A 23,376-nucleotide genomic window follows, 5' to 3' on the forward strand; every position below is an offset into this window, starting at 1 on the left:
AGTCTGTTCCCTGTAAAGACCAGAAGAGTGGACATTAGGGTTCGATCTGTGTCGTGCATCCCCTCCATCCCCAATGTTACCGAGTTGAAGAACTGACTGCAGCCTCCAGATGGGCCCTGATTAGGGGCAGTCCCATCCCTACTTTGTCCGTGATTGACTCATCATGGACAAGCCATCAGCCAGTGTTGGGTGTTACCTGGCCAGAGGGATGGTTTCAGGAACAGGCCAGTAATCCTGTTTTAGCCAGGAACTTCTGGCAGAAGTCCTTGTGTATTTAAAACAGAGCTACAGGAAGAGTTTGCCTCTTTCTCTTGTTCTGGACGTCATTATATGCTGGTGTAAGGTCTGCTGTGGCTGCAGCCTGAGCAAGAAGCCACCCAGGGCAGAGGACAGAGAAACCAGTGCTGCAGCCTGTTCTTTCCTCCAGAAGTCCCAGCTTTTGAGCCAATACATTCCCTTTTTGTTTGAGCCAGTTTTTGTTGGGAGCCAAAACATCCTAAGTGATTCACTGAATCTCCGTTTTATTTTTAGTAATCCATTAGTTTCTCCCTGGGGAATGTGAGAGTAATTGCAAAGTGAGGCAAAATAATACCGTAAAACTGGCAGGGTGTGTTGGTGTTGACTGGCAGCCTCTTCAGTCTTAAGAGTTAACAGGTAGCGATTTAATGTTCAAAAACAGGGTAATAAAATACATTGCTTGCGGATTCTCTTTTCCCCTGGAAGGTTTTCCCTTTTAATCAACCCACTTGGGCTGTGGACGCTGAAAAGGGCCCTGGACTCCTGGCCTGGAAACACCCCATGTGCAGGTGTGTTTTGGCAGTGTGGGCCTGTTCTCCATGTTTTCTTAGAATAGGCTATGTGCCCAAGCCCGTAATTCCTTGTTTGCTTTTGTTCTTCAGAAGTTAATATGAATATTCCAAATACGAAAACTATATAAGGAATAATATAACAAATATCCATAGGTACCCTCCCACAGCATGCTAGAGAAAGGCATGTTTACCAGTTCTGTGGAACGGTCACAACCCAGGCCCTCGTCCCTGAGAGCAGTACCCTCTGTCCGCCCCCGAGGAATCGCTGTCCTGGTTCTGGTCTTTATTCTAACCCTGCATTTTTGGTACTTTCACCGCAAATGTGTAGTATGATTTTTGTATGCTTCTACAACTTCAGCTAAGTGTAGATACTTATGTGTATTTGTTGTTTAAAATCACAAAGGAATTTAGAATAAATTCAGGATCTCGGAAAGAGGCAATAAATTTGTTCTCAAACACTTGTCAAAAGATCTGTTCCCAGGCCTCCCAGGGATCTGTAATGAAACGTGTTAGGCTTTAAATGGTCGATGAGTTTAATCAGCATGCCGACAGCCTTTGATCTTGTCTTCTGGGACCGGGTGCTTGGTCTGCTGCTGAGTTCACTTTCTGCGCCCGCTTCGGCACTCCTGTGCAGGGCTATGTTAGACCCACTGTGCCATGAGGGAGCTTTTCAGAGTGTGTGGGTAGCTTCTTTCATTTAAGTTGCTCTCCTCATCCTGTGGCCAGAATGCATGCTTTTGGCAAACTTAGGCAAATCCATGCATTTTTCTGTGCTCTGACAGTTAGCCATCACCCCTATAAAGTAAGTTTACTTCTGAGCTTTCTAAATGTGTGAGTTTGTCGGCTGGTTCCTTGTCCTGGCGGCAGCAGTTGCAGAACAGGCGTCCACCCCTATGAACAGACTGTGGAGCATGACCCCTCAGTCACTTGGGAGGCCGGGAAATCAGTGCTGTATCGTTATTCTCCTTTGTGCCCCAACATGAGCCTTGGAGGTAATTTTGTATCATTCTTGTCTGAAATGTATCTTAGGTTATTTCACTTCTACATTCAAAACACTCATTCTTTTGCTATCAGAAGATTCCAGTTACCCCGTCTTCTTGTTTGGAAGGTTGCCTGCACGGAACTGAATAGTCGTTGCCATTCCGAAATTATTAATCCATTCAATTTAGGAACATAATTACTGATACAGTGTCAGAGAAAGATTTATGACAATCAAAAGAGGATTTCTATTTTTTTTCAAGGTATTATCTTGCTTACATGTTTAACATGTGAAAAAAGAGTAAACTCAAAAGATTCCCCCCCCCCTTAATTCATATATATTGTATCCATGTTCCAGGAAGGAAAACAATTACATCTTTTGTTGAAGTCGAATTTTAGGTTTTTGTGCTTTGTGCATGCGTTTTTTGTTGTTAAAAGAATGGATCCTTCTTTTAATTTTATTTAACTGTAACTATCTTTAGCGTTTTTTCTCCATTGTGGACCCAGGATCTTAAAATGTTGCCAATGTTAGAAGATGATAGCCACCAAATGGAAGCACCAATCAATGAAGTTCCTTTGAAAAGAGCTAATAAATCTCTCCCTTTGGGAGATGACCAGTGTTGAGATGGTGTGCCATTTTGTACATCAGGCCAAATATAGACAGAAGAAATGCAGGTTATTTAAGCTATAATCGTGATATATATATATGTATCTCATATATATGATACATATATCAATCTGATAATCCTGACATATATATGTGTGTGTGTATATATATATATATATTTTTTTTTTTTTTGGTGAGAAAGATTGGCCCTGAGCTAACATCCATTGCCAATCTTCTCCTTTTTTCTTGAGGAAGATTGTTGCTGAGCTACCATCTGTGCCACTCTCCCTCTATTTTGTATATGGGATGCTGCCGCAGCATGGTTTGATGAGCAGTGGGTAGGTCCATGCACAGGTCTGAACCTGTGAATCCTGGGCCACTGAAGCAGAGCACTCAGACTTAACCACTATGCCACTGGGCCAGCCCCAATACTGTAATATATTTTATATCCATTTTCTTGTTTTAAAAGCTTTAGTGTTATAGTTGCTTTTTTAACAGAAAAAGCCTATTGAAATTTTTCTTTGAAAAATCGGTTCAGTGAACTGATCTTTTTGTTTCTTGTGGAATGACATCGTCTTGTTTATTTTTTATGTAAAGGGATCTGTCGACTTGGCTTGTTCTTATACCTCAAAATGAGACGGTGCGTTTGTGGGGGCTGGTCCACCGGGCTGAGGGGACCTCCAGACAGTGACTCAGGGCTGTGATTAGGTCTTGCTCTCCGCACCCTGGTTGACTTGAAAGCACTGTCCGTAGACCATTTAGTCTGGGAAAGCAATCCATGAATCATCTAAATTGGCACAAATTATCTGGAATGCCACTAAACGTTTTCTGCTCTTTATCCTGATTGAGGGAGTTAGAAAGGGAGACTTTTCTTTGCGTTTGAGAGTATTCTAGAGGATAAACATACACTTGTGAAGCACATTTCTTCCCTAGATGGAATGAAAAGGAGTAGAATATTTGACGTTTGTAAGCAGTTCTGGTTTCACGGGTTTGTTGTACAGCATTCCTCCGAGCTTTAGATGCTTTGCTTTGTGAAGAGGGGGGTACCTGTTGCCTTGCATCCAGCTCCAGTTCCGCCTCCTACCGCGTCTTGCAGGAAGGGGCCTCCAGGGGCTGCTTGCTGCCTGGGGCTGCAGCTCAACCCCCACAGCACAGCTGAGGTTAGAGGGAAATCCCAGGAGCCTACATTGGCTCCATTTTGCTTCCTAACTTGTCCCACTCATCAATCTCTCTCCTATTTAGGAGGCAATTTTGATATCCTTTTCTTCCCTTTCTCAAAATGATGGGTCAACAGATTTATTGAGACCCACTAGGTACCTGGCAATGAATTCAGTGAAAGTCATTTTTTTGTCTTCACTAAATAATAAGTTGACTTTGTTTCAATTTATTTTATATCAAAACTTTAAAATAATCATATTCATTCGAAAGTGGAGGACATTTACAAGTCGTTTAGGGATAAAGATAAAATGAAGACTTTCCTTAGACAGAAAGTAAGCCTTTTAATTCATTGTTTTTCTTTAGGTTTTCTGATGGTGCATTTGGGGCCTGCCCAGCACTTAATCATCTTACTGTGTCTGCTCTAAAGAGATGAGCAGATTTATCCAATCCATAGCAAAAAGACCAGATTTCCAACTTGTGATATGAGTTGACTTTTTAATACGAGGATAAATCTTTATTTTCATTTTGGAATGGGTGTGAGTGGGCATCTCAGAGGAATGTGTCTTTTGACGGGAAGTGGAGGAAGCCGTAGCTCGCCATGTCATTCTGTGTTTTGCAGACGTAGCTGCTGTTCTGTGTCTGTGGGTGTGCGTGCATGCGCGTGAGCGGGGTTGTCTGTGTCCATCTAGGGGATTGCTGTTTGTTAAACATTGTCACATTCATTTTGCAGTTGTTGAAAATCAGGTGTTCAAGTTATAAATTATTGTTAGCACATCTGCTGAGTGAAGTTGAAAGCCTGTAGAGTGAGTTTCTAAGAAACTGATTGGTAAAGTGTTTCCACGAATCCCCTTGATAAAATTCCTTATTACATGGTTAGTTAAGCTCTTTTCCCTGAAATAAATCACAAGGACCTTCATGTTAGTGATTTAGGCTGTGTTTATAAAGAGTGCTGTTCTCTGAGAACTTTGATCCTGTTTGTCATAAGGACTTGTTTAGTACCTAATTAACCTTTCATTTAATCTTTTTTTTGCAATTAGGAGCCAAGAGAGCATGCTTTAGTACCAAATAAAAGTCACCCATCCATATTACCCTTAATTTGCATTTTGAGTAAATAATTGGGTCATTAGCCAACACCTACACAGAGGGGCGTGAATGGTTTACTCTGTTGGGCATTTAACATCACTTTATAGCTTTTAGATTACTTTGTGTAAATTATTTCTTCCGTGACAGTCGATACCTATTGTTAATGGGTACAGTGATTGTAAGACCTCAGGCAAGAATTCCAGAGTTCTTAATGAGCATATAAATATCTAAAGGACGGGCCGGCCCGTGGCATGGTGGTTAAGTTCAGCATGCTCTGCTTTGGCGGCCTGGGTTCATGGGTTTAGATCCCAGGCGTGGACCTACACTACTTGTCAGCCATGCTATGCTGGCAACCCACATACAAAATAGAGGAAGATTGGCACAGATGTTAGCTCAGGGCAAATCTTCCTCAGGAAAAAAAATATATATACTAAAGGAGTTTTATATTTAAGTCTGCCTCCTCCCCTCAGTAGCAGATGCTATTTAACTTTCTGGAAATGAAATCTCAATTTTCGGACTGAATGCTAATCCTTGTTGAAAGCTTCCTACCCTCTTTCTATTTTTTTTTTTTTTTTTAATTTTCTTCTCAAACCAATTAAGTAGAATTAATCTGGTCTGTAGGGTTAGGTGCTCCTTCTGTAATCTGGAAAGCTCTGCTAAACAGTGTGTGAAGATAGGCCAGCTGTCTCTATTTCTGTCTGAATATTTGGCTCCATCCCTAAAATTTGGTGATACTCCCATTGTAGTACTACATAGTGGCCTCATTTAAAGATGGAGATAGCAGTGGCTGTCAGTCCGCTCTGCAAGTATATAGAGCTTGTTGGTTGTAAAGATTGAGGCCAAGGGCCAGTATTCATTGCTGCTATATTTTCATCTTTTAATTATATTTTGATGATCATTTGGAATCCTTCAGTTGTATTTGTTCAAAACATCAAGAAAATCTCACAACACTTTGTTCCCCAGCAAATTTTAAAAGTAGATTTTATAAAAATAATACATACTTGTGAAAATGTAGAAAAGGCAGATAAACGTAAAGTTGAAAATGAAAACCATCTATAATCTTACCATCCAAAAGTAGCTGTTATTGACATTCGCTAATAACATGTTCTCAGAGCACACCATTAAAAATGGAAAAAACCCCATGCCAATTATTAATAAAGAACTGACTGAAGGTGGTGGCACCCAGAAACTCTTAAATACTTATATATGGTATGTGTTAGAGTTAATATCATCTAAACTGCCAGTATGTATTTCCGCAGGTCGTCTCCATTTCATCATAGGATAAGGAGAGAGCCTCTTTAAGGAGAAGCTGTAAACTTTTGTTCCCAATGATTTTTAGGGAGAGATTTTCTTGTGTAGGGCATGTTTCTCTATGTAGGTATGAGGTGTTTCTGTTTTAGTTTTTAAGGGAAGGAGTCCTGTGAAATAAACTGCTATATAGAAAGAGTAGAAGAATGATACACTTTTAAAAGAAATGCCCTCTGCTCCTCTGATAGAAAGATGAGAGAGAAGAGTCCAGTGACCAGAGGCTGCATGTGGTCATTTCCCAGGGATAATTGAGTGTCAGAGTCCTCCTGGATTTTTTTTTCCGTTACGGTCTGTCTGTCCCCTGCCACCTTCTATCTGGTGTGACTCTTTTCTCTGCTCCCTCCCCTGTCCTGTAACAGCCTCAGGTAACTTCACAATGCCGCATTGCAAACCTCACTGGAATTCTGCGCTGACGCAGATCTCTGATTATCCCGCTTGGTGCTTCAGTTTACAATGACTTGGGTTATTGTCTGGTTTTCATATCATCACACCACAAAGACTCAAGTAAGCAACACACGTCTTCCTGATTCTGAAAGAATTTGTCCTTTGTGGTGTTTTGTTGGTTTCTGAGCATTTGTTTGCTGGCCTCCTTCTCGAGGCTCAAAATAACCTGGTATGCCACAGCCCTCTTAGCTGCCAGTGGGCTTCTTTTAAGTGCCTGTCCTTAACAGAGGCATTCTCCATGAGCAATGATGCACTTCAGCCAGTTGGCCAGTAATGACCCCCACAGTTTCTTGTCCTGAAGCCATTGTGGTGTAAACAGAGCAGTGATGAGAGCTTTGTCCTTTGTCCTCTCTTCCGAGAAAAGAGTGTGAAAGTCATTTTAAAGGAAGTCTGCACTTTGTGGTATCACTCACTTTTGGCGCTGTGTCCGTTTAGATTTTAGCCTGGAATTCTTTGGGAAACTCCACCCCTGGAAGAAAATGAGGACTTTTAAAAGAATGTGTTTCAGCAGCTGTTAATGTTAGTAAGTACCTCACGCTGTCTTTGTAGATCCTTCGGTCATACAGCAGCACTTGCTGGAGTTCACTTTTGCGATTGCAGTCCCTTCCTTTGAGACACTGATTTGAATTTTATTAGGCAAATATTGCCAAGTTTTAGATTATTTTATAAGTTTGTATTGTTAGAAAACACTCAAACTTTGGTACATTTGTGTCATAATGTGTTTCTAGTTTTAAGCATCAAATTGAGATCTTAGTATCTAAATCATTAAAGAAAGCAAATTTTAATTTGTTTTCAAAATACTGTCATTAATAAATCGTAATCTTATCTTTCCTACCTGTTTTACTTATGAATGACATCGTGGGGCATTGAAATTTTGTGTGATCATGTTCGGTGGTTCTGAACTGTTGTCTGTTTTTTGTGTGTGTGTGTGAGGAAGATTGGCCTTGAGTTAACGTCTGTGCCAGTCTTCCCCTATTTTAATGTGGGATGTCACCACAGTGTGGCTTGACGAGTGGCACTAGGTCCACGCCCCTGGGATCCAAACCTGTGAACCCTGGGCCACCGACCAGGAGCGCGTGAACTTAACCACTATGCCACCTGGCCGGCCGCCTGTTGTCTTTTTATCCACATGTTGGAACTGTGTGTCAGTTGGTTTTCTTGCATGGCACGCATCAGATTTATTTCAGTTAACTGTTCTCAGCCCCAGTGTTAATGCCATAAATGAAGAACCCTCCCTGTTTGTTTATTTGCTTCTTGGACTCTTAACAAGTTACACACTGTCAGTGGGTTACTGATTCTTGGTTTACTTCTCTGACACAAGGCAGCTTGAGAGGTTTTTTGTTTTAGATAAGATTCCAGTGTGATCTCTTTTTCAAAAGAATTTGGATAAATCGTTTTCAGTTGGTCTCCCAATCCTCATTCTCATTCCTTTTCAAAGCGGGCTATCTTTTTCTTCTCCATCTCCATTTTCTTCTTTTTTTATGAGAGAGAGAGAGAAAGAGAGAGAGAGGTTGATAGGTAGGTTTGACTTTGTTCCGTTCTAAGTGGAGGATGGGAATAAAACCAAGTTCAAGTAAAGAATGAAGTGATGGACCACCAATCTGGGAAGAATATTAGAGAAAAGAGTTCAAGTGAAGAACTTCTAGTCTAAAAAAGTCAAACACCAAAGAGAAGTTGCTAACTCTGCCATTGCTCTTTTAACTTTTTCTGTTGACGTGAATGGCACCAGGTAGCTATCATTTTCTGACCAAGGTCTGAGGACAGATTTTGAGCAATAGCTAACTTGTCAGTGTTTTCCTCATAGTAGATGCTCAGTTAATAGAAAGTCTGACTGATTTGCTGACTTAACTGCAGGAAAAAAATAGGCTGTTAGCCCCTTCAAATAGCCATTCTAATTCCTACCAGACGAATTCCTCCTTATTAATTCTGTGAGGAGGCTATGAAATAAGTGGAGCTTTTTTTTTTAAGAAAAATTGAGTCCTCTTCCTTACTATTATACTCTAGGATCTCTCATTTTCTTTGGAAGAATGAGAAGTGTGAGAAGTTATTTTTTCTTTAAGTTGCAAAATAAGAGTGTGCACTATTGTCTAGTTCCCAGAGATGCCGTTTCTGACCATTCTTACGTTCACTTTTTGTGGTACATCAGCCCTCCACAAATGAGTTGAATTAAAATTTTGTTCTGAAATTTTGTTGTATTCTTTGAGATTCTTGGAGTCTCGTAGAGGTGGTGTGAAACCCCTGGTTGGAATCACTGCCTTGGGGAATCCTTTCACTGGTACGGAGGGATATCATCCTTGGCAAGGAAGGCGGTTAATCTGGTGTGTTTGATAGAAGGGGTCTGAATGCTGGAGGATTTCTCTTCTCCCTTCTCCAGTTGCTGCCTCAGATCTCTCTGTCCATATTATCTATCAAGTCTCTAAACTACCTTGTCAAGGGCACTTTCTTCCTAGTGTTATAAAACAGAGGCAGAATCATGGTGCTTTTTGGAGTTTTCTGGTATTTCTGGATACAGAAAGGCAAAGTAGGCCCATTGTTATAAGTTTCAATGCTTGAAAAACACCAAAAAATGAAAGAAGGAAAGAGAGGAGAGAGAAAAGAAAAGTCTGATTTCCTAAGTAGTTACCGTCTTCCTTTCTTTCTTTTCCAGACCCGCTCTTTTTGGTTGTGTTTGTTGAATCTGGCCCAGCACTACCTGCAGGCATGGCGTGTTGCCTTCGAATCTGGGAGAATGTGTGGGTCTACAAGATAGCGTCTTGGTTACTGTTTCTCAAATGTTTTTCAGCACAAGTGAAGAGGCAGTTACTTTGATTTTGTTAGTGTTTTTCCTCCAGGGGCAGAGGACCACATTGTTTCTCCTGTGACCTTCAGAAGGCTCTGTTTGGTGCTGCGATGCTCCCTGTAGTCCTGTGTGGACTTGGCCCATTTTCCCAAACGAGATAATGAATACAAAAATGCTCTCTGGTAAACTTTAAAGCATTGTAAATGGGAGAGGGTATTGTCATTACTATTATTCTCTGCTTGAGTGACTGACTATAAACATTGTCTGTTTAGTTCATGACCTCCATCCGAGAACCGGCTGCTTTTGACAATCTCGTTTCCAGGGAATAGCTGTTTCTTGCTTAGTCCAGCTTTTACCTGCTTGGACCTTTTGCAAAAGAAAATGATTTGCACATTAAACAAATATAGCATATATTGCATTAAAATGAGTTATTGGTATTGCATGATATTTACAAATAGAGGAATCGCTGCTCTTTATCTGTGGCAGTAAGTTTCCATTGGCAATGACCTTGAGGCTCCTGGCTGTACGAAAAATAACTGGCTTTTGTAATTACTATTTCAGAGAGACTTAATCTCTCTTCTTATTCAGTGAGAGGACTGTTTCTCTGACAGATGGACTTGGAGCCTTTGTGGGACTTTTATACAGAACAACTGCTTTTTTGTGTGTGATTTAGCTCTTTGCCATCAGGCTTTTCAGTTTGTGTTTATCGACGTGAGACACTGTTCTCCCGAGAGTTGTGACCTGGACTACAGCGAGTATAACTCGCAAGGAGAATTAAGAGGGAGAAAAAGATGTTTCCATCCCCTCTCTCCTGGAGTAACTAGAAAGCAGAACTGTTTGTTTGAAGTCCCCAATCCCCTATGGTGAAGAGATGCTGGTCCTGCTGCGGACATTATCTGAACGGGCACCTTGTTCCATGGGATGATGCCATGTCACATTTGGAAGCAGGCCTAAAACTGCTTCTGCATTGGCAGCAGCCACCTCATCAGAAATGCTTTCTTGCATTTCATCGTAAACCTGTGCTGACTCTAATGGGAAGCTCTGAAACTACTGTATCATGGAGATTTGACGTTCCTTGTAGCTGGCCAATAGTTTACATTGACAAGCCTCCTGAACTTGTTTCAGAACGCTAATGGCTCTCTGTCAGCGGCTTGTTCCGCTGAGGGGAAGCGATGGGGTGCTTACTGTGTGTTGTAAGACTGCGTGATCAGAGGGACGTTTCTGAGCTCATGTTGTCTCTTGTTTACTTTCCAGTATATGTTGAAATCAAATTCTGTTAAAGGCTGAGATAAAGTTGATTCATAGACTTTGTTTTTAGGAACTTTGGATTTAGCTACTAACAAAGAAGTTATCAGTTATCTTGGAAGTGATGTCTTTGCTGAATAAGAAAAAGAGGGATACAGTAGTAGTGGCAACACTTGATTCACCCTGATGAAAACATTTCAACTCTTGTTAGGATAGAATTCTCCTCCTTCGAAAGAGAGATGATGTTTAAACTTAACGGTTATTTAGACATTTTAAATTGTTTGTAATTAGGGTAAAATCATGTAGTTTTCAAAAAGAGTGCTCAAATGCATTGAGAAAAGAAAGTCGAAGTTGTAGCTTTAAAGCAACCAGACTCGGCGTGCTACGTGGAAGGTAGTTTCTTACCCCACCTCTAGTGAGTATTAGTCTCTGTGCCCTGTGAGGTGAATTAGCTCCTTTATTGGACCATTTATTGAATGTTACTTTTCACCTGTGGGTGAGGAAATTAACCTAGAGAGCATGTTCCATATTTAGAATGTTTGGCTAATCTAAGGATTCTAATGTTTATTAGTCTGTGACATCTCTAGTTTAAGGATAGGTAAATAACAGCCCAGATGCATAATTATTTGTTAAAATTAGCAAAATAAGTCATTTAAAGAGCAGGAAACAGGCGGGCCTTTGCATACTTTCTATAAAAGTTAGTTCATGTTGACACAATGCATACATCATTCAAAAGAAAGATTCTAGTCTTTTGCCAGATATTCTCTCATTATGTTGGGCAAGTATTATAGCCGTTACACAGTCATAACTTGAGATTCTCCTTTCAATGCAGTTTCCGTTGAGTGGCACAAAGGAATTGAAAAACACCCAAGGGTCAGTAGTAATTGATTGACTCTTGGGTTAAGAGAGAGGAAGGAGTCAAAGACAGCTCCATGGCAAGCCCATGGAACCACCCTGTGGGAGACTGAACCTACTTCCCAAAATGCCAGCTCCTTATTTCCTCTGTTGTCTGTTCTTCACTCCATGCTTTATGGCCTCCTGCTCCTCTCCGCAGTTCACCTCTTTATCCTGTCTGTCCTTGGTCCTCTCGCCTTCTCTAGATGTCAGTCCTCTAGTCATGTCATTCCATTCTCTCCTCCGCCTCATCTCTTCATGCTTTTTCTTTGCCTGTAAACATCCTTCAGCACTCTTTCTCTTTCCAGCACAAATCTCCCCATGCCCCTCAGGTTTCTCTCAAGCTCTCTTTCCTGTTTCCAGTGGGGGAGGGGAAAGATTGCTCCATCACTTTTTAATACCTTTATTCTTTCTTCTTAAAATTGTTTTGTTTTATTTTGTTAGCTATAATTTATATGCAATAAAATTAGTAAATCTTAAGTGTTTTTAAGATTTGGGTTGTTTCTAGTTATTGACATTTATGAATAAGGCTGCTATAAGCATTCTTGTGAAGTCGTTTTGTGGACATGTGTTTTCATTTCTCTTGGGTAAATGCATAGGAAAAGAGTTGTTGGCTCATAGAGTAGATGTATGTTTTACTATATAAGAAACTTCCAAACTGTTTTCCAAAGTGGTTGTGCCATTTATCCTTGCACCAGCAATTTATGAAGTTCTAGTTGCTCCATGTTCTTACTAGCATTTGGTATTGTCAATTTTTTTTCCTTCCTTTTTAAAAATTTCAGCCATTCTGGTAGGGTGAATGTGAAAAGGTATCTCATTGTGATTTTAATTTGCATTTTCTTGATGACTAATGATTTTGGGCATCTTTTCATGTGCTTATTGGCCATTCATATATCTGTTTTTGCGGAGTGTCTTTTTCAAGTCTTTGCTATTTTTCTAAATTATTATTGAATTATCTTTTTATTGTCGATTTGTAAGATTTTAAATGTATATTAAAATATATACTATATATTTTGGTAATAAATACATGTACTCTTAATGGTGTCTCTTGAGCAGAAAGTTTAATTTTAAGTCTATTTTATCATTTTTCATGGTTACTGCTTTACTGTGTGTTATCTAAGAAATCCTTGCTTATCAAATATTGGGAAAATATTTTCCTATATTTACTTAAAGATGCTTTAGGGTTTTATCTTTTACATTTAGGTTGATAACCTATCTTTAATTTTTTTGTATATGAAATAAGGTAACTGTTGAGGGTTTTTTTTTTCCTCATATGTATATCTAATATCATTGATTAAGAAGACTTCCTATTGAATTGAGTTGGTGTCTTGGTTGAAACTCAATTGACCATATATGTGTGAGTCTATTCCTGGACTCTTTCCATTCCACTGGTCTGTTTGTCTGTTCTTATGCCAATTATACACTGTCTTGAGTATTGTATTGTGGGAGAGGAAGAAATTTTCCTCTACCCTTCTAGGTTCTTCTGGCTGGTTTAAGAATTAAATTGACATGAGATGGATTAATAGGAGAAAATCAAATTTAATTGCGTATGGATGGGAACCCTACGTACATAAGAGGGTCAGAGACCCCACATACATGAAAGGTTGCAAGACAAAAAAGGTAAAACGAGATATACATGCCATTTTGGTTAGTGAATGGGATGGGGGCCTGAGGCTTAGGGAGGAGGAAGATAATTCACAGGATGATAAGAAGAGCAGATGTTCAGTAATTAGAGGTTTATCCTGCCATACAGATAGATAATAAAAGTTAGTTTCTGTTAATAATACTTCTTATGGGCAAGGCCCCCAATTTAAATTCTTTAAGGGAGAGATAAAAAAAGTTTTTCTTAAGTCCGCAGGGTCTTGATCGCCTTTAGCTCAAAATATTCCACATGCCAAAGTGGTATATCTTGGGGAGGCCTGTTCTGAACCCTTTCAGTCCTGCCTTTGAAGCTTCATGAGAAGTTTCGAATTTCAGGAGTTGAGTTGATAGATTGTTCTCTTATCCCTTATTGTTCCCCCCATCTCAGTGAACCAGACTCTCAGTTTAGAGAATAGGTCAGTCCAATTAAGTAATAGCTGTCCAGCTTCAGGAGGCAGTGATGCAGGTGGGCTCCCAAATGGTGCAAGCAGTCAGGTATTTAATAAGAGGCATTTCTAGGAAACAAAAGAAAAACAATGGTTAATGACTGAAGCAGACTATAATCCAAATTTCTGAGTTCTATGGCAGCCAGTCAAAGAGATTTCTAGATATCTGTCAGGCATTTTCAGATGGAGTGAGGGCAGGCTGTGGCCGTCTGACAGATTTTTCTTGTTTGCAGTTTAAATGTCTCTGATGATCTTTCCAAGTGGTCCATACAGCAATTGGCATAAAAATTGTCCATACATAAACCATTGTGATGATTTATCTGAAATCCATATTGGGTTGTTCAGCTTCAGTTTGCAGGGCTTCAAGAAAAAGGGCAGTTTTAGTTCTCAATGATGCCAAGTCAAAAGTTGGGAGAAGATTGGACACGTCATTTTGGAGGGTTGTAGCCTGATATTGGAGGAACCTGGAAGAATTCTGGACCCAGTCCAGTTTATAGGTAATAAACAAAACCTTAACAGACAGTGAATAGCACTAGAATCTAATATCCACAAAGGCGTATTATAGTTTCTTTTGAAACCTAATTTTTCTCTCTAAAATCACCTCCATTTTTATCAAAGATAATCACAGTAAGGGTAATTTGTTTCTAAAATAAGTCTAGTTTCAAGAAACTTGGACTATTATTTTCATAAGTGAAGCAATAATAGTGATTGATCATATAGGCTCTTTTAAATCTGCGTTGCTGGAACTTTTCATAAGTAATCTCCAGATGGAACTTTTAAAAGCCTCTCCAAGCCGGGAAGCCAAGCCAAGGACTTGCCATCAGACTTACCATGATATCTATAGATTTGGATGACTTCCTCTCTTCTCGAGGTTCCCAAAATATCCTGAGGTCCTGCACCTACAAAGAAATGACTTTCCTTACTCACCTGGTAAGGCTGATGGGAACCCTATAAGCTAGGTACCAGGCCAGTATTTCCAAGGGGCTTTATTGGCTCCATAAAGTCAATCTTGGTTCCTTAAAGCTATCTGGTCATAGCTGAGTCTATGTACATTCTCTCTTAAATATGACATTCCAAGCCTTAGTAATATAACCAGTTTCCAATTGTGTCCTGCTATAAGGAGAACAGATTCTTATTGAACATATGCAAATAACTATATAGCAATGAAAAGAAGAATACTTACTAAACTTCTGAATTCTGAAGAGATCAGATAGGGAGAAAAAGGTAAATGTTTTAATTCTGCTTACAAAAGTATAATTTACCAATTGCTGTCATCATATTTAGATTAAGAGGAAAATAATTTCATTATATCTGGAAAACAAAGGATTAAAAAAACAGTAATATTTCAGACAAAAAGTCATAAAAATTATGAGCATATTTTGCAGTTCATTTGGTCTTTTGTAGTTAATCCTCGTTCTGCTTGAATCCAGTTTTTCTGTTAGTTTCTTGACTTTGTCTGATGTTGAGGGTGATAGGAACCATGATAATACCAAGAAGTTTGCAGGGTTTTTGTTAAGGCTCATATGATTTGCCCAGTGAAGTGGGTACCTTGATCACTGGAGATTGTGAAAGGTATATCCCAAGGGAGAAATACATTTTCTAACGGTTTTCTTTGCCATTGTGAGGGCATCAGCTTTGCGGCAAGGGAAGCCTTCACCCATCTGGAAAACATACATACAATAACAAGAAGGTATTGATAACACATAGTAAGTGGCAGTTGAATGAAGTCCAGCTGCAGGTGCTCAAAGGACCAGAGGGAGGAGTTCTGAGACCTTTGGGGATGGAAATAGTTTTTCATATTGTGAGTGAAAGAATGTAAAAACTGAAAAATGATGGTTGCCAAGGAGCTGGGAAGAACCAAGTGGCCATCTTGGATTTGCCATAGCCCAGAGTGTTTGTTTAATTTATAGCCATTGTTTACCCACCTTAATTTCTCTGATTCAGGAGCAGATTGTTGTCATGTTACAAGGATATCAGGATGGCAAAAGTCTGGCTATAAGGGGTCATTTTTCTTTTTGTTTTTTTTTTGCGCTAAAGCAGAATGGACTTTATCCACATGTATCATAGCCTTTATAGATTCTGTTGTTGCTGATTTTACATGAAAGTCATCTAAGATGCTTTCCTGATTTTAGGTTCAGTCTTTTTTAGTGTGAGCCTCAATTTTGATGACAGATAACATTTTATACCAGGACACACTAGACTTCCAGAAATTTCACAGAATTTCTGGAACTCTTATAATATACACACATGCAACATAAAAGAAGGCTTAGTGTTATTTGTTATTAGACAATGCTTCCCATGTAATTTAACATGTCAAATAAGCCTGATTGGTTTATCCACTTTTCTAAGGAGAGAGAATAAATCTTTTGAGGTGTTTCAGGGATCCTCTGAAAAATCCCAAAGGTAGCTAGAGGTCAAAAAAGACTTCATTTAGAATTTGATTTTGGGAAGTTCATCAAAAATATCAAAGAGGTTTTAAAACAGTTAAATGGGATCACAGATCGTTATGGAACTTATTACTTAATAAATTAAACAAAGGGACAAAAAGATTTCAAAGACAAATGTAGAAGGTTATGTAGCCATAAAACCTTAGCTCCTTTAATAGAAGAGATTCAACTCTTAACATAAAGCACAAGAAATAGTTCTGATAAAACACAAAAAGATAAGGAAAAACCTTTTATAATCTCTTGTCAGGAGCAGACCAATATTCCAAGAATACTTTATTTTTTTAAGAGATGAACAGAAAATTGTTCCAGTTTTATATAAATACATTATTGATATTAAAGCTTTTTTTTTTTTTTTTTAAGATTGGCACCTGAGCTAACATCTATTGCCAATCTTCTTTTTCTTTTCTTCTTCTTTTTCTCTCCACATCCCCCCAGTACATAGTTGCATATTATTTAGTTGTAGGTCCTTCTAGTTGTGGCATGTGGGATGCCGCCTCAGCATGGCCTGATGAGCGGTGCCATGTCTGAGCCCAGGACCTAAACTGGTGAAAACGTGGGCTGCTGAAGCAGAGCATGCAAACTTAACCACTCGGCCACGGGGCTGGCCCCTAAAGCTTATTTTTATTTATTTATTTATTTTTATTTTTATTTATTTATTTTTTTTTGAGGAAGATTAGCCCTGAGCTAACTACTGCCAATCCTCCTCTTTTTGCTGAGGAAGACTGGTCCTGAGCTAACGTCCATGCCCATCTTCCTCTACTTTATACGTGGGACGCCTGCCACAGCATGGTGTTTGCCAAGTGGTGCCATGTCCACACCTGGGATCCGAACTGGCAAACCCCAGGCAGCTGAGAAGCAGAACCTGTGAACTTAACCGCTGTGCCACTGGGCCGGCCCCAAAAGCTTGTTTTCATAAATTCTTAAAAGAACAATTTAGTTTTAGCTAACTTAACCACACAGGTAAGGTTTTTTTTGTTGTTGAAGATACACATTTTATACTAAAATGTTTCCCTTATTATTTTACTAGTTTTGATTATGTATATTAGTTAGAACTTTTAACCTTCAGAAACCTTAATTTCCATTAAAAACTAAGAAGTAAGCAACTGTCTGCCATACCAGCATTCTTTAGACCAGCAAATTTGATTCCTTTCATAGTTTCTACATACGTGCTTCTTCATAGTACAATCTTTAAATAAAGCACGACATGTTTACTAACAGACTCAAATTTATCTTTTAGTTTCTTTGTCGTAAGAGGTCAAAAGTAGGTAAACTTAGACTTGTTTAGCAATTAATGTTTCAGTATTTTATCTTATTTGGAAATGAACTAGACATTCAATGAATTTTCATGATTTTACTTAACTTAGCAAAACTCTGAAGTTTCAAGTTACCAAAAAGATTTTGGAAGCTATTTTTAAGTACACATACTGTAAAATATAATTACTGCACCTAAAGATTCTTATTACGTTAACATCTAGTTAATTCGTTTGTGGTTAAGTCATACGTAGATTATTCATGAAAATTTCATAAGACGTAAAAGCAGTTAGCTATCATCTTAAGTTATTGTTGTTGTGGCTTTTTTTGCTGACAAATTTAGTAGCAGAGATAACATGAGCTTATTTGACTAATAACCCAGGTAGAATAAAAATTGCATGTCTACGTTATATCCAATGCTGATAACTCTGAAGACCTGCCTATTTTAATTAAACCAACAAACTTCAACAAGCTTTTATTTACCAAAGATTATTTTATATCATATTAACTTGAAAAACATTTGGGTCAGCTTCTATTATATTTTTGAGAGTATACTCAATTTATTACAGCATTTGTTTGTTTTTAAGCCAATTAATAGAGTTCTCTAGAAATTAATTTTGATAATACCATTCAGAGGTAGAAAAAGATCCCACGTTTGAAACACACACACATATATATACACAAATGCATAGAAACCCCATAGCTATTGTTTTAAAATTATTGCCATGATCAGGTACAGTTAAACAAAGCTTACTAGTTATGAAAGAATAGTTGGATCCAAATTGTGTTTCTGGCAGATAGAATAAATTAATGGCTTAGATGGCTAAAGCTTTTTTTTCCTACTGATATTTGAGGAGAAGACACTTAAGATGCTAGATTTTGGACAGGGGGCTTCTATAGCCATTTGCCTCTTTTTCTCCTTCAGTCTTAGGAATTGGGGATAGTTTAGATGAGAGTTCCCAGAGAGGTTACAACGTTTTGAGATAAATGGGGTGGTGGTGGGCGGGGGGGTTAATGAAAGGAAATAGTTGGAATCTGAACTGCCTCTAGAGCTGCATTTCCAGTTTTCCAAAGGTTTGTAGGATGAACACAGTTGCTCTCAGTTCCTCAGAACCTGGATTGTAACTTAAATGACATTATTGATTGATCTTCCTGTTAACAATGTCATCCCTATTTGCTTCTTTTCCTCAGCACATAGTTTTATTTTAACTTAGGGAAGAAGGCCTATAAAAAAAATCCTGTCAGACTCTGAATATCAGCTTCCAATTTGGCCAATTTTTGACCATAGAGCTACTAAACAAAATCCTTCTAGGGGCCAGCCCCATGGCCGAGTGGTTAAGTTCATGCACTCGGCTTCCGTGGTCCAGGGTTTCGCCAGTTTGGATCCTGGGCGCGGACCTAGCATCACTCATCAAGACATGCTGAGGTGGCATCCCACATGGCACAACTAGAAGGACCTACGACTAGAATATACAACTATGTACTGGGGGGCTTTGGGGAGTAGAAGTAAAAAAAAAAATATTGGCAACAGATGTTAGCTCAGAGCCAATCTTAGAAAAAGAAAAATCGTTCTAAATATCTTGCCAGTTTTCAGCGGGGACAAACAGAGTGAATATTTCTGGTTGTATTAAACAACTCCATGGACCCAAGAGGCACCCTCAAAGGTTACTACCTTCCCAAGATCAAGAGTCACTCCCAAAGATAGCCAAAAGAAAGAACCGACAGCCTGCATGTCCCAGGCAGGCAGAAAGCCAAGCCAAGCCTTTGGGACACAAAATAAGAGTAGCAAGAAGGCAATAGCTATCTCTGGGACAGAAAGGGTGAGTAACCAGTGAGTCTGAATTTGGAAAGGCAAAGACATGAAATTTTGTTCTCCTCTCTGACTGGACACTACAGAATGCCCACTGGTCTTTCTAGTTTTTTTCTGCATTTGGTAGGATCTTCTGAAAGTGGAGGTAAAAGGTTTTCTAATTCAAAAGATCTGCTGTTGTCCCAAGGACACAAATTCCTCGTGTGGTCATCTAGGATACATCCAGTGAAGATATTGCATAGAAAGGCCTGCAGCTGGCAGAGCCTGATGACAGAGGCCAGCAAAGTGAGCCGTACTGCCTGTCCCGGGTGCTCCTGCTAAATTCACTTTCTGGCTTTCAGTACTTCCATGAATAACCTGTGTGCTCTCAGAGATTAGGCTGGAGAACTTTCTGTAAATCTTGCAGGAAAAAAAAGGAAGTTAAAATAGGCAGATGGGGCCAGATTTTCAGAACAGGGTTTCACATTGGATTTTTAAGTCTAATTTTCTATTCTTTTGTCTTGTAAGGGAGTCCCTAAGTCTGGCTGTTATATATATTTTTTCCTTTTCTTCTTAAGTACCAGACAATTGTACTTCCAATGTCCTGATTTTTATAATATCTGCAGTGTCTGAAAGCAAATAGGAAGAGGTCTGAGTGAACTTTGATTTTTGTTCTAATTTCTGTGCTTCCATCTTATTAAGGGAGTCTTAATGGCTGGCATTATACCAATATGAGAACTGTCTACAAATTTTTTCCGATTCAAAGGATCCATTGTCTGGCCATTGATGAGTAGGATTTTAATAGTGATTCAAATCAATAAGCCTTTTTATGGCTTAAGCATGGACACAAGAGGCGTCCCCAAAGGAGAATGCAAATGATGCAGGCCTCCAAAAATCCAAAAAGTTTGCTCCAGAGTTAGCCTAAGAAAGTAAAGGCAGTAATTATGGGGGGCCCTGTTTTTAAACAGCCATTCCAAAACACAGTGAATCCCGTGTCTCCCTCCCTTCCTCCTTCATTTTTAACAGAATAGAGTAACTTCCCGAGCCAAAAGTTCACCCAATTTTTTTTTAGATTCCCTAAGCCTGCTTGGCTGCCTGCCAGATGCATGTGCATCCTCTAGCTGCTGGAAACAAAACAAAATAATGACCGTCTCTGGAAGAGATGAGATAATAAAAAAACAAGAGTACTCATTCCGTATCTTTACCAGAATTGCTTTGTGCCCAAGAATCTAATTTTACAAATATTTTCCCCGCTAATCTAAATTAGAAAAGAGAAAAAAGACTCGTAGCATCCTTGCTCCCCGTAGACCCTGTAGCAGGCGGAGAGCCGGGAGACGGACAGGGCAAGAACTCTTGCCTTCCGCTGGTGTTTGTCAGATGTCCCATGATGTCAGCTGCAGCAGTCTCAGAGGTCAGCCTGAAAAGTTTACCTGGTGACTACGCCCACGGTGAGGGAGAGAGAAATTTTCCTCTGTGCTTCTGGGTTCTTCTGGCTGGCCTAAGAATTAAATTTGCATGAGACAGATTAATAGGAGAAAATCAGAGTTGATTCTGTTCATATGGGAACCTCGCATACATGAGAGGGTCAGAGACCGCACATACATAAGAGGTTCCAAGATAAAAAAGATAAGATCAGGTATATTTGCCATCTTGAGCTAAGGAATGGGATAGGGCCTGAGGCTTCAGAGGGGAGGAGGTAAGTCACACAATGATAAGAAGAGCAGATGTTCAATAAATTAGAGGTTTGCCTTGCCATACAGATAGGTCATAAAAATGTATTTCTGGTAGCAACTGTGATTATGGGCAAGCCCCCAGATTTAAATTCTTTATGGGAGAGGTAAAAGTCTCTCTTGAGCTCGCAGGGTCTTGATTACCTTTAACACAAAACATTCTACATGCCAAAGTGGCACATCTTGGGGAGGCCTGTTCTCAACCCCTTCAGTAGCTTTACAGTAAGTGTTGAAATCAGATAATTAAGTCCTGCAGCTTGGTTCCTGTTTTTCCTATTTTGATCATGATGGATCTTTTGCATTTTCATACAAATTTTAGGATCAACTTACCTTTTTTTTTCATAAATGCATGCTAGATTTTGACTGGAATTTCATCGAACCTATTTTCAAGTTGTGGAGAATAGACATTTTGATCGTACTGAGTCTTCTCATCTGCAAACTTCTCCACTTAATTTCTCTCAGCAGCATTTTGTACTTTTTGATATAGAAGTGGTTCGTGTCTTTAATTAGATATATTAGATTTTTTAATGCTCCTGTAAATGATAATGTTTTAAAATTTAATTTCCACTTGTTCACTTGCTAGTATAGAGTCATACAATTGCTGTGTGTATATTGACCTGCAAAACTCCTAAATTCACTCACTGGTTCTAACATTGTGTACTTGTGCTTTAGGGTTATTGACATACAGACTTTAGAGCAATGTTTGTGAATAATGACAGTTTACTTCTTCTCTTTCCTGTCTTTATACTTTTTAAAATTGCTTTTCCAGGCCTTCCTGAACTGGCTGGAACTTTCAGTGTAAGCCTAACCAGAAGTGGTGAGAGTGGAATCCTTGCCTTATTCCTAATCTTAGGAAAGAAGTAGTCAGTGTTTCTCTATTAAGTTTATACCTGATTTTTTTTACGTTGTGGCTTCTGCTCCAAAAGCCCTGTAATTCTGTGATCTCCTGATTTCCAAGACACAATTCCTGATCTTCGATCTTCGTCTTCCTGGCCTTTCCTTTGCTTGTGACATTCCTGCATTGCCCTCGTTCTTCTCTTTGTCTTCTGCCTCATTTCTCAAGGAGTGACTTTTTTTCCCCTCGTCTTCTTGGTTCTCCTACCTCTGGGAAAACAGCTCCTTCCCTTTTAGTGACTTCTCTCCTTCTGGTTCCTTTATTCTGAGATCAAATATTTATTGAGCAGGTGCTGTATGACTGACCGTGCTAGTGTCTGAGGCTCTCCAGGGTCATGAGGCCTGGTCTCTGCCCCATTAGAGCTCGCGGTAGAGCATGGAAAGTGCTTCGAAAGAATGGAAGAAGGGATGGGCGTCTCACCTCTGGTGGTCAGAGAGAAGGCCTGTAGGGGAGATGGTAGTACTGCCTCTCCTTCTTCGTTATGTGCAGTCCCCCAAGATTACAGATGGGCGCTCCTTTTTTCCCTCTGCATGTGACCATGTCTGTTCTCACTTGTTTCCATGCCGTCTCTCTGGGCACAGTTTCCAAATCCAGCCAGAAGCATAGTTGTCGGAATTATACTGTAGTGCTTATTGCTTTGTGCCCTGTGTGTTTTGTGTAAAGAGCTCCTGTAATAGCTATTTAGTGCTCCTTGGTAGTAACTTGTCTTTCATCTTTAGAGACTTGGTAGAATCTTGTACGCGTGAGAAACTCGAAAAATGTTTTTGAATAAATAGACTCATTGAAAACTTTTGTTTTTTATTCATTTGTATCTTACATTTCATTGCTGGATAGACTTTTTATTAACTTAACTATGAAAATAATTTTGGAGTGTATCAATTTTCCGGGATATCTTTTGTTGAAATACTCCTTGGAGGGCTCCCTTCCCTCTGAGCTGCTGGCCGGTACGGTGGCTCTCTGGCTGGTCACTGTAGGCAGAGGACACTCTGGCTTTGCTCAGATAGCAAATGCCCCTGAGTTAACACTTCTTCAAGATTCCTGGGCTTTTCATTCTGTTTCTTCACCCAAACCATGTCTGTTTCTCTCTCTTTGTTGTCAGAATGGTTCTCTTATCAAAAAGCTCTGTTTATTCTTATAAAGCCATAATGACACTACAGAACACATTTTTTAAGTAGGTACGAACTGAGGATTAATGTATTTTCAGATCATTAAATTATAAAGCTATGAACAGTGTCTTATTGCTAATGAAATAGATGTATGAAGTATTTTTAGTGATTTTACTGGAATGAAGTGTGAAGCAATTAAATGCATTTAAAAAATAAACAAATTGAATTATATATTTCTTGTTTCAGGCAAATGTGTGCTACTTAGTTTCCATTAAACGTGTCTGTTTAGCATTGCTGTGCTTAAGCATAATGTCAGGAGTCGTAAACCCAATTATCTAATGAAAAGTCTGCTGTCACTATTTTATGCACTGAATTTCTATCATTTACAAAATTTAAATTACTTTGAAAGATAAAGAAATTTTATTACCAGTGGATTTTGGTATGTGGTGATCACAGGAGGTATTTATATGTCAGATAAAATCAATGTATATGAGTATGTTTTATGATGATTTCTTTAAGTGCCCTAAAAATGCAATTATCAGCATTCAGTCAACAGGAGAATTGGTGTTTTAAGTGTAATTTACATTAGGATGTTCACGTTTCTAATATTCTTTTTTTTCTTGAGGAAGATTAGCCCTGAGCTAACATCTACTGCCAATCCTCCACTTTTTGCTGAGGAAGACTGGCCCTGAGCTAACATCTGTGCCCATCTTCCTCTATTTTATATGTGGGATGCCTACCACAGCATGGCTTGCCAAGCGGTGCC

General features: G+C 39.2%; 1 protein-coding gene across 44 annotated transcripts in view; it reads left to right on the top strand.

The window, feature by feature from the left end:
- SIPA1L1 (signal induced proliferation associated 1 like 1) overlaps nucleotides 1–23,376 on the top strand; it is a 359,658-nt gene that overhangs the window by 162,946 nt on the left and 173,336 nt on the right. For 4 of the 44 annotated variants that reach the window (XM_070249963.1, XM_070249959.1, XM_070249977.1 and 1 more), the window contains one exon: nucleotides 6,823–6,910. The exons of the other annotated variants lie outside the window; for them this stretch is intronic. The gene's annotated coding sequence lies outside the window, so the exon portion shown is untranslated. The remainder of the gene's footprint in view (nucleotides 1–6,822; nucleotides 6,911–23,376) is intronic. 44 annotated transcript variants of the gene reach the window in all.

This window comes from Equus caballus, chromosome 24 (genome assembly GCF_041296265.1).
Source record: "Equus caballus isolate H_3958 breed thoroughbred chromosome 24, TB-T2T, whole genome shotgun sequence".
Lineage (NCBI taxonomy): Eukaryota > Metazoa > Chordata > Mammalia > Perissodactyla > Equidae > Equus > Equus caballus.